The 10,579-nt window shown below is 40.1% G+C and overlaps 1 pseudogene; it reads left to right on the top strand.

Annotated features, from left to right (window-relative positions):
- The first annotated feature begins 3,312 nt into the window (after positions 1 to 3,312).
- On the top strand, positions 3,313 to 5,592 carry LOC108297131 (annotated as a pseudogene).
- The last annotated feature ends 4,987 nt before the right edge of the window (positions 5,593 to 10,579 follow it).

Raw genomic sequence — 10,579 nt, 5'->3', positions numbered from 1 at the left:
ACCATTACCAGGAGCAGCTGAAAGACAATGAAGAAGTTCTAACTATTAGAACTGCTAACAGACAGTTGGAACAGTTGGATGGTTACAAGCTAGACAGACGCGTCGGGGTGCTGGTCACTTTATCCTCTATGGCAGCCCTTGGAGATTTATGCTCTGTGGCTTCTGGCTGCCCCTTATCACTTTGAACTCCTGCCATGTACTCATCGCTCCTGCCTACTACAGGATCTCTTTCCTCAGAAGAATAGTGACCTTTAGTTCCTATCCCTAATTCTTCCCAGGAATAGGAAGGGAAGTCCAATCCTAAGGCTGCAGAGTGTTAGAGTCTTAGGTTTAGCCTTAACACGACACTGGTAGGTTGGTACCAGCTGTCTGGGATCTGCAATCTGTGATCTTAAACTAGACTGGGAGAAATCTCCAAGCGCAATGTGAACTTTGCCTTTGTGCGGTAACCATGTTTGGAGGGAAATCCGCCTTAGCCCATTATCTCCTCTTTCAGAGTGCCATTTGAAATGCGGCTGCTGTCTTGCAAAGTTTAGAAATTTGCAATGGTGGCTGCTCCAATCACTAAGTTTTATGGAGGTGACTTTCTTCCTACTTAAAATATCCACAACCTCAGTTGTAGTGTTCCCCTGGAGAGCCCTGGGTTCCTAAATGAGGAACATCATTGAAGGAAGGCTATCTAGTGATAGCCACTTAATGATATGGCCTGTACCACAAGAATGGGGATTTGTGGTTGTATTTCCCAATGACTCTTATCGTAGATGTTTGAACTTTTCCCATATTTTTGGCTGCAAAGCCATTCTCAGCAAATTTCTGGCCTGAAGATGCTGTGAATGCCTCTTGAGCCTATACCTGATAACTGGCCAAATTTTACCACCATAAGCTCTGCAAGACACTTTCCTCTACTTACAAAAATTGAGATAAATTTATATTCATTAAAATGCCCAGATCTCAAGTGCTCAGTTCAATGAACCTTGGCAGTTATGTATGCCCATGTAAGTACCACCTGAAAAATATATAGGTCATTTCCTTCATTGAAGAAAGTTCTTTATTGCCTGATGTTAGTTAATCCCCTGCTCTGAACCCAATCTACCTGGTAGGAAACTACTTTCTGATTTTTATTCCCATGGAATTCTCATTTTATTCCTAAATTTTTCTTCTAAGATCTCTGTGGTTCTGGATATATATTTAAATGTAAAATCATTTTGAACTGAATTTTTGTGCATGGAGTACAGAAGAATTGATTGTCTCTATTGTTTGTTCATTTTTCTGTTTCATGATTCCTTTATTTTTGTTATTGGTTTATAATTATTGACTTTGAGTTTCTTTTCTAGTCTTCTTTTTCAGAGTTCTTATTATAAAAGCATATATAATTGACTTTAGTCCTTTGCTCATTTCCACTATAGGCATTTAAAGTTGTAATTTTTCTCTAAACACTATGTTAGCTGTACCCAGCATTTTGATGAGTTGGGTCATCATCATTCAGTTACTGATGTTTTGAATTTTTTATTGTGAGCTCATCTTTGACCCAAGCGACCCATACCAACAGGGTATATTGCTTGTTTTCTAAAATTGGGGATTTTCTAGATATCTTATTGTAATGGATTTCCAGTTAAATACTATTGTGGCCAGAGCATGTACTCTGCATGATTTTGATCTTTGGATATATATTGAGACTTGTTTTATGGTGCAGCATATGGTCTTTGTTGGTGAAAATGCCATAAACACTCGAAAAGAATGCTTTCTGCAGTTGTTGGAAGTAATACTCTACAAATGATTTCGTTGAAACCCCACTGTGGGTCTTCCCCTCCTTCCGTGTTGTAGACATTCAACTACTACCTGGGACCTGACTAGCAACGCTTCAAACCCACTTGCCTAGAAGAGGTTGGCCCTGGGCTGCAAGATATAGCAGCTTGTTCTCTGAAGCTCTCAGAACTAGCTACAAGTGCTGGGTCTTGCTGAGATGTGTGGAGCACTACCTGAGACCACTCAGGTGCATCACACGCCTTTGCCTGCTGTAGCAGATGCTGGAGTGCACCTTACAGACCTCCAATCACCTTTAGGATGGGGCCGGACATTCCCTCAGCTGCTGAGAATTCTGGAGGCTGATAGATTTCAGCCAGTATCTCTCAGAGTCTCTGAGTGGAAGCAGTAAATATAAGCCCTAAAGAAAGTGAGAAATTAAACAAAGGGCAAGACTGATGGGGGCCACACTACTAAATTTCTTTTGTTTTTGAACAGCTTTACTGAGGTATAATTGACATATCATAACATTCTGTACAGTTGAATTATTTTCAGTAAAATTTTAGACTTGTGTGGCCATCACCATGATCCTGCTTTGCACCATTTCTATCATTCCTAAGAAATCCCTCATGCTCATCAGTCACCACCCCTTTTCGCTAGTTCCCAGCTCCAGGCAGCGCCCAATTGACTTACCGACTCTACAGATTTTCCTTTTCTGGACACCATATAAATAGAATCACGCAATATGTGGTCTTTTGTATCTGTTTTATCTCACTTAGCTTAATGTACTTGCATGGTTCACGTATGTGGCAGCATGTATCAATATTTTATTCCTTTTAGGTGCCAAATCCTATTAAATTGTATGGGTAGCTCTCATTACTTTATTCATTCATCAGTTGATAGATATTTGATGTGTTTCCACTTCATGGACTATTATGGATAAAGCTGCTATAAATATTCACCTTCATGTTTTGTGTGGACATAGCTTTTTTTTTCTTTTGGGCTGTTAGCTAGGAGTGAAAATGCTAGATCATATGGTAAATGTATCTTCAACATTGTAAGAAACTGCCACACTGGTTTCCAACATGGCTGCATATCCCATCAGCAATGTGTGAGTATTTCAATTTTTCACATCATTGTTTTTTTCACTTCCTCCAGGTGTTACTGCCCTTTTTTATTATAGTATTCTAGTGGGGAAGAAATGGTGTCACACTGTAGTTTTGGTTTGCATTTCCCTGCTGACTGATGAGGCTGACCATCTTTCCATGTGCTTTATTGGCCATTTCTACACCTTTTTGATGAAATGGTTATTCAAATATATTGCCCATTATAAAATTGGGTTATTTATATTTTTGTTGTTAGTTGTAAAAGTGTATTTTATATTCTGGGTACAAGTCCTTTATCAAATATATGATTTCATATTTTTTTTTCTCAGTCTATGGATTATCTTTTCATTTTCTTATTGATGACTTCTAAATGCCAGCGTTATTAGTTTTGATCATGTCTCATTTTTCAACTGCTTTTTAACCAGGAAAAGTTGGGTTTTTGCCTTATGAATATGATAATCTATATTTTCTTCTAAGAGGTATACAATTTAGCCCTTAAATTTAAGCCTATAATTTATTTTGAGTGAATTTTTGCCAATGTGTGTGTTAATGGCCTAAATTCATATGGCCAATTAATTTTGACAATAGTAAATTCCATAGGGAAAAAGATGGTTTTTTAAACAAGTGATGCTGAGACAACTGAATTGTCCACATGCTCAGGGAATGTCAGCATGCTATGTCAAGTGTTGCTCATCTGAGTCACCACCTTTTGGCATCAGAGCATGTGAAGAATTTCTAAATACAATCATTATGGGTTAAATAATATGCTGTAGCCTTCTGCTTCTCCCATTCGACCAACAGCTGCATTTTCTTGTGCAGCACCAGCCACGTCCCTGAGACACCATGGTGAAGGTGAAAGTCAGAGTCAACGGACTCGGCCCTTTTGGGTGCCCGGTAACCAGGGCTACTTAAAACTCTGGTAAAGTGGTTATTGTCACCATTCATGACTCCTTTGTTGACCTCAAATCCATGGTCTACATGTTCCAGTATGATTCCACCCATGACAAATTCCTTGGCACCATCAAGGCTGAGAATGGGAAGCTTGTCATCAATGGAAATCCCACCACCATCTTCCAAAAGCTAGATTCCACCAGAATCAAATACGGCGATGCTGGTACTAAGTACATCATAGAGTCCATGGGCGTCTTTACTACTGTGAAGGCTGCAGCTCACTTGCAGGGGGGAGCTAAAAGGGTCATGATCTCTAAACCTTCTGCTGACACCCTCATGTTCATGATGGGTGTGAACCATGAGAAATATGACAACAGCCTTAAGATCATCAGCAGTGCTTCTTGTACCACCAACTGCTTAGCACCTTTGGCCAAGGTCATTGATGACAACTTTGATATGGTGAAAGGACTCATGACCCACAGTCAATGCTATTATTGCCATCCAAAAGACTGTGGATGTCCACTCTGTGAAACTGCGGCATGACAGCTGCAGAGCTCAAAGGAACATTATCTTTACATCTACTGGCACTGTCAAGGCTGTGGCAAGTATATCAATGAGCTGAACAAGAGGCTTACTGGCATGGCATTCTGTTACCCCACTGCCACCATGTTGGACACGGACCTGACCTGCCATCTGTAAAAAATCTGCCAAATATGATAACATCAAGAATGTGGTGAAGCAGGCATCAGAGGGTCCCCATACAGGCATCCTCTGCTGCATGGAGAACCAGACTGTCTCCTCCACCTTAACCATTGACACCCACTCTTCCACCTTCGATCCCAGAACTGGCATTGCCCTCAATGACCACTTTCTCAATCTCGTTTTCTGAGATGACAATGAATTTGGCTATAGAAACAGGATGGTGAACCTCACAACTCACATGGCCTCCAAGGAGTAAGACCCCCGGACCACCAGCCCCAGCAGAGCATGAGAGGAAAAGAGAGGCCCTCAGCTGCTCAGGAGTCCCTGCCACACTCAGTCCCCCACCACACTGAGAATCTCCCCTCCTCACAGTTTCCATGCAGAACCCTGAAGAGGGAGGGGCCTGAAGAATCCCACCTTGTCATGTATCACCAAAATGTCCCCTCTGTGCTCAGAAAAAAGAAATGCTATATTAGAAAAACTCACAAAGATTACTGATCAGCAAAAGAATAGATGGCATGAGTTAGACGGCATGATTTCCCCATCCTCCTATTTTATACTGATGCATAAATGGTCAGGAAATGCTGGGCTCACAATGGGAGTATTCACTCCGGTGTAGGAACATTAGTCTCCCTTATTATAATTTTTTATCATGTAAACACATGGACGCAGCTTTATCAGTGGAGGAACACATGGGCTATTGGTGTACAATCTAGATTTAGGTGCCAGCTGTTCACAAGACTGGGAAAATCAACTGCCCAGCACCTGGAGTCCTTGGGACTCATGCAAAGGGTTTCCCTTTTCTTAGGGGAGAAAGCCACCCATTCTACAGAGAGCTATACCAGGCACAGTTATTTATGCTGGGAAAAGGAAAATCCCTTTTCTTGGCCAGCTTACTAAACTTCTGGGTTACGTTAGGATAATTACACCCCTTGCGCTTGAGTCCTAGGGAGGTCCAGTTGGACGTGAGTAGCATAGAATGATCTTTAAAGGTACAGGACTAGATGAAATAAGCTTAGGTAAAAATATTCATGGATAATGGGGAAAGTTTCTGGACTGAATCCTGGAGTAGACATATCAATATTTAGAAGTGGAACAGAGGGCTGGGCACAGTGGCTCACGCCTGTAATTCCAACACTTTGGTAGGCCGAGGTGGGTAGATCACCTGAGGTCAGGAGTTTGCAACCAGCGTGGCCAACATGGTGAAATCCCGTCTCTTCTAAAAGTACAAAAATTAGCTGGGTGTGGCGGTGGGCGCCTGTAATTCCAGCTACTTGGAATCTGAGGCAAGAGAATCACTTGAGCCCGGGAGGCGGAGACTGCAGTGAGCTGAGATTGCGTCACTGCACTCCAGCCTGGATAACAAAGAGTGAAACTCTATCTCAAAAAAAAAAAAACCAAAAACAAACAAAAAAAAGAAACAAAAAACAGTGGAACAGGAGAAGAGACAGCTAAATATACTGAGTAGGAGTTGGTGGCGGGCAGAGGAAAATTAGGAGGAGATGACCTTGTGAAAGTCAAGCAAAGAAAGTATTTCAAGAAGAGTGTGGTCCGATATGTTGGATGCTGCTGACACATGAAATGCAATAGGAAAATCAAACAATTGATTATTGGTTTTGGCAATGTTGTAAATCATTTGGTAAGAGCAATTTCCACAAACAGATGGGTTGAATGTTCAACTGGAAAGTCCAACATACAATTCATCTGTGTGTTGAGAAATAGAAGAAAAATGTGAAGAGAGTGATTAATAAAAACAACACCTGTTCAAGAAGTTGTGCCATGAAGATCTCAGTAAAAAGGTGTTACAGCCAGTGGAGTCAAGAGTTTGTTTTGTTGTGTAGTCTTAAACTGGGCTGCTCCTTTACTGATCTTTAGCACCTTGTACAGAGTAGGTGCTCAAACATTGTTAAGTGTTTGACTAATAAAGTGTCTATGTGTCATACATCTTTTTATTACTATAAGAATTTGCACAACATCTGACATATCATAGGAACTTAATGCATGTTTATTGAATAAATGAATGGAAGGGTGAGTGAGCAATCAAGGACTCTAGAATGTTTTAGTGCTTTTGAGACTTAGTGCCTATGGACTAATACATAGAAGGTAATAGAAGAGAACAGTGACCACAAAAATGAAACTACTGGAAAGTTTCTTATACTAATGAGAGGCTGGGATCATGCCAAGGCCAAAGTGTTTGCCAAGGAGAAGCAATTTTCTTCTTATCTAAAGCACTGATATGCGTCAGAGCCCAGGTATTTGAAGGGTCCTTGAAGAGCCAGTTTTCAGAAGTAAGGAACAATGGGCCATCCCTCCACCATACAGGGAGAACTAGAGCCAGAGCTTTTGGTTTACATGAGCTCAACTTGGCTGTCTTTCCAAGCCAGACCTTCAAAGTGAGAAAGGAGAAGGCTTTAGCAAAATCTGTTTTTCATCTCCTACTGAATTCTTTGTCAATTATTTTTTGGGGGAGCTCACATAGATGTCACTCAATTATTTCCTCCAGAGTCTGACAATGATGGTATGGTAGCCGGCCTCTAAGGTGACTCCACTGATCTCTGCTTCCCGGTATTCATTCCCTTGTGTCTGGGCTGAACGTAGCAACTTGCTTTTAATCAGTACAATAAGAAGACAAAAATGAATGTTACTTCCATGATTAGTTTAGAAAAGATAGTGACTTCCATCTTATTTCACACTTCCTCTTTCTCACTGGGCTGGATGAAGCAGCTGCCATGCTGGAGAGGACAATTTAGCACTGATCTGCAGGCAGCCAACAGTCAAAGGGGAACCGAGGCACTCAGTCCAATAAGCTTCGAGGAAGTGAATTTTCCAACAACTATGTAAGTGAGCTTGAAAGTAGATATTTCCCCAGTTGAGTCTCCAGATGAAATCAGAACTTTATGCCAATCAAGAGCTCTAGAAACTCCAACGTTTAAGAAAAGAAAAGGTAGACTGACATACTTTTAGCAAACTGCTTTCTTTTCTTGGAGATTTCTCTTGTATTACAAAGAACTTTAGCTCTTTATTAAACTCAGTTTTGAAAACTACAAGTGATTTAACAAATATTAATATTAGATTTTCTGAAGTTACTAAGATGTGGGGAGAGACAGGCATGTTTTTTGTGGAAGTGTAAGTTGACACAAATACCTGGTGAGTATCTGACAAAAGATTTTAAACTTTCACACACTTGATCCAGCAAGTCCATTATTGTAAGGAATAATCCATTGAGATCAGACCAAGAGGTCATATGGGACACCTCCTTGCACATAGAAAGCTCTACATATGAACTTTAATATATTAATTGAGTGCTTCCCTGTGTATCAGCTGCTTTACGTGTATTATCTCATTTAATTCGTAAAATGAACTTTATTTTCTATGATAGTTTTAGCTTCACATCAAAATTGAGGAAACTGCAGAGAATTGTCATATGCTCCCCCCCCACACATATGCAGCCTCCCCACTATCAACATCCTGCACCACATGGTACCTTTATTACAATTATTGACCTGCATTAGCACATCTTTATCACCCTGAGTCCGCAGTTTACTCTTGGTCTTGCACGTTCTCTGACTTTTGACAAATGTAGACAGACATGTAACCACCATTTTAGTGTCATTTGCCCTAAAAATTTTCTGTGTTCTGCCTCTTCATCCCTCTGTGTACCCTGACTCTGACAGCTATTGATCTTTTTACCGTCTCCAAGGTTTTGCCTTTACCAGAATGTCACATAGTTGGAAGCACACTACATGTAGCCTGTTCATGTCAACTTCTTGAATTTAGTAGTATACGTTTAAGTCTCCTCTATGTGCTTTTATGGCTTGAAAGTTCTTTTTTTTTTAATTTTAGCACTGAATATTTCATTATCCATTGAACTATTGAAGGACAAATTGGCTGCTTCCAAGTTTTGATAATCATGAATAAAACTGCTATAAAGATCTAAGCCAAAAGTAGGTTTTTGTGTGGACATAAGCTTCCAATTTTTTGTGTGTAAATACAGTGAAGCATGATTTTTGAATCATATGGTAAGAACATGTTTAGTTTCATAAGAGACTGTCAAACTTCCTTGCAAAGTGTCTGTACCATTTTGCATTTTAGGCAATGGATGAGCATTCCTGATGCTCCACATTCTTGCTAGCATTTGGTGTTGTCAGTGTTAAGGATCTTCACCATTCTAATGGGTGTGCAGTGGTATCTCATTTTTGTTTTAGGCCTCAATTCTCTAACGACATATGATGTTGAGTATCTTTTCATCTCCTTTCTTGTAATTTATACATCTTCTTTGGCGGGCGTCTGTTCACATCTGTTGCCTATCTTTGTGTCAGATTGCATTCCAAATGTAAGACATTTTTAGGAGTTAAGAGATTCCTTCTGAGATTTTGTATGCATCTCTTCAGTTTACTGTGGGCATTCCCTTTCTCGGGTTTGTGGAAAATGAAGAACAAACAGCCTTTTGGTATTATCTTGATAATATTTTTGCTCATTTCCCTTGGAATTTTTGATCTAGTCCCCTGAGCCCAGTTGCAACTTTAAAAATTACACACATGTGTGTCCAGGAGCATAGTTATTACCAGGTAGATGTATTCAAAGAGAGTTTCTACTACATTTCCTTGTAAAGTAAGCTAATGTCATTGTATATCATATTGCTTTAATACCATATGCTCACGTGATTTGTTTTACTCGCACCTCAAACCAATCTCTAATGACTCCCACAAATCCTCAGCTGGTGATTTCAGGGTTGAAGAGATGACCTTAAGCAGGCCTCTATGACTGCATTGAAGTGCCTGTGATAAAAGGAACTTTGGGAAATTTTGCAATTTGATCACTAACCAGCATAAAAGCATGAAAAAAATTGATTTATAACGCTGTGATTGGGTGTTTGGAGGGGTGGATCTTACCCTACTCATGTTTTCTCTGATTTCAAGACTTATCTTCAAAGATTAATTTACTTACTTAATCACAAAGAACAATTTAGTACTGAAATGTTCTTTTCTTTTCTGATGTGAAGAGAATCATAAGAGTACAGTTATAAATTTAACACAAATGGAAGGGGCCTGAGAAAGGCAGTAACTAAAAAATAGTTCTATGATCTAGAAGTGAAATTCCTGAGCATGCAGTTCAAAATAGGGCACCAAGTCTCAGTGTCTGTGAGGCTGATTCCTGATGAAAGACAAGCGTGTGACAGCGGGGAGCAGCCCAGAGGAGAGAAAGTCTGCCTAGGTTTGGTCACATGCCATGAGACGTGGCTGGTGGGGCATCTCTCTCATGAGTCTGCCCACTGTGTGAGGCCATGTTTTTGAAGACCCCTGGATAAGAGAAGATTTCTTAGACTTAAATCTCTGCCATTTGTTTACCTCTGTAGTACTTAATTGAGAAAGCCTCCATCTATCTACTAAAACTATCCAATATGAACAAAATAAAGATATCTCCTTTCTCATTTACTCATGAAGAACTAGACTAGTCAATATTAATTTGTTTCCAGGGTCCCTGAAACTCTGATCTGAAAACTTTCTTTCTGCTGCTTTTCTTGGAGGTCATCACATTGCACAGAATAGACATTAGCCAATGTGCCATAAAATCCTGTAACATCCTAGATCGTGACAATGAATATTTTAGGCTTTCCCTTGTTCCTCTGTTCTTTCTTGTCTCTGGTTTTTGCTGTGGGACTCAAAGTAAAAAATATTTCCAAAGTCCCTTGCAGCAATGCATGAGTTAGAATATACCAAGATTACCCTTGTCCCATACTCCTTCTCGGTTTTGTGAAATTCTATGGTCTGAATATGTTCCCTCCAAATTCATATGGTGAAACTTAATTTCCAGTGTGATAGTGTTTAGAGGTAGATCCTTTAGGAAGTGATTAACATATAAAGACAAGGCCCTCATGAATGGAATTAGTGACCTTATGAAAGGGCTTGAGGAAACTAGCTGACCCCTTCCATTCTTCTGCCACGTGAGAACGCAGTGCCCATCTTTTGCAGACAATGCAGCAGTAACATGCATTTTGGAAGTAAACACTGGACTCTCACCAGACATGGAACCTACTGACACCTTGATCATGCATTCCCCCGCCTCTGGAACATGAGACATAAGTTCTTCTTATTTGTAAATTTTGCAATCTGACATATTTTATTATACTAGCATGA

The sequence above is a fragment of the Cebus imitator genome, unplaced genomic scaffold (genome assembly GCF_001604975.1).
Source record: "Cebus imitator isolate Cc_AM_T3 unplaced genomic scaffold, Cebus_imitator-1.0 Scaffold774, whole genome shotgun sequence".
Lineage (NCBI taxonomy): Eukaryota > Metazoa > Chordata > Mammalia > Primates > Cebidae > Cebus > Cebus imitator.
This window is presented reverse-complemented; position numbering and strand designations above follow the sequence as displayed.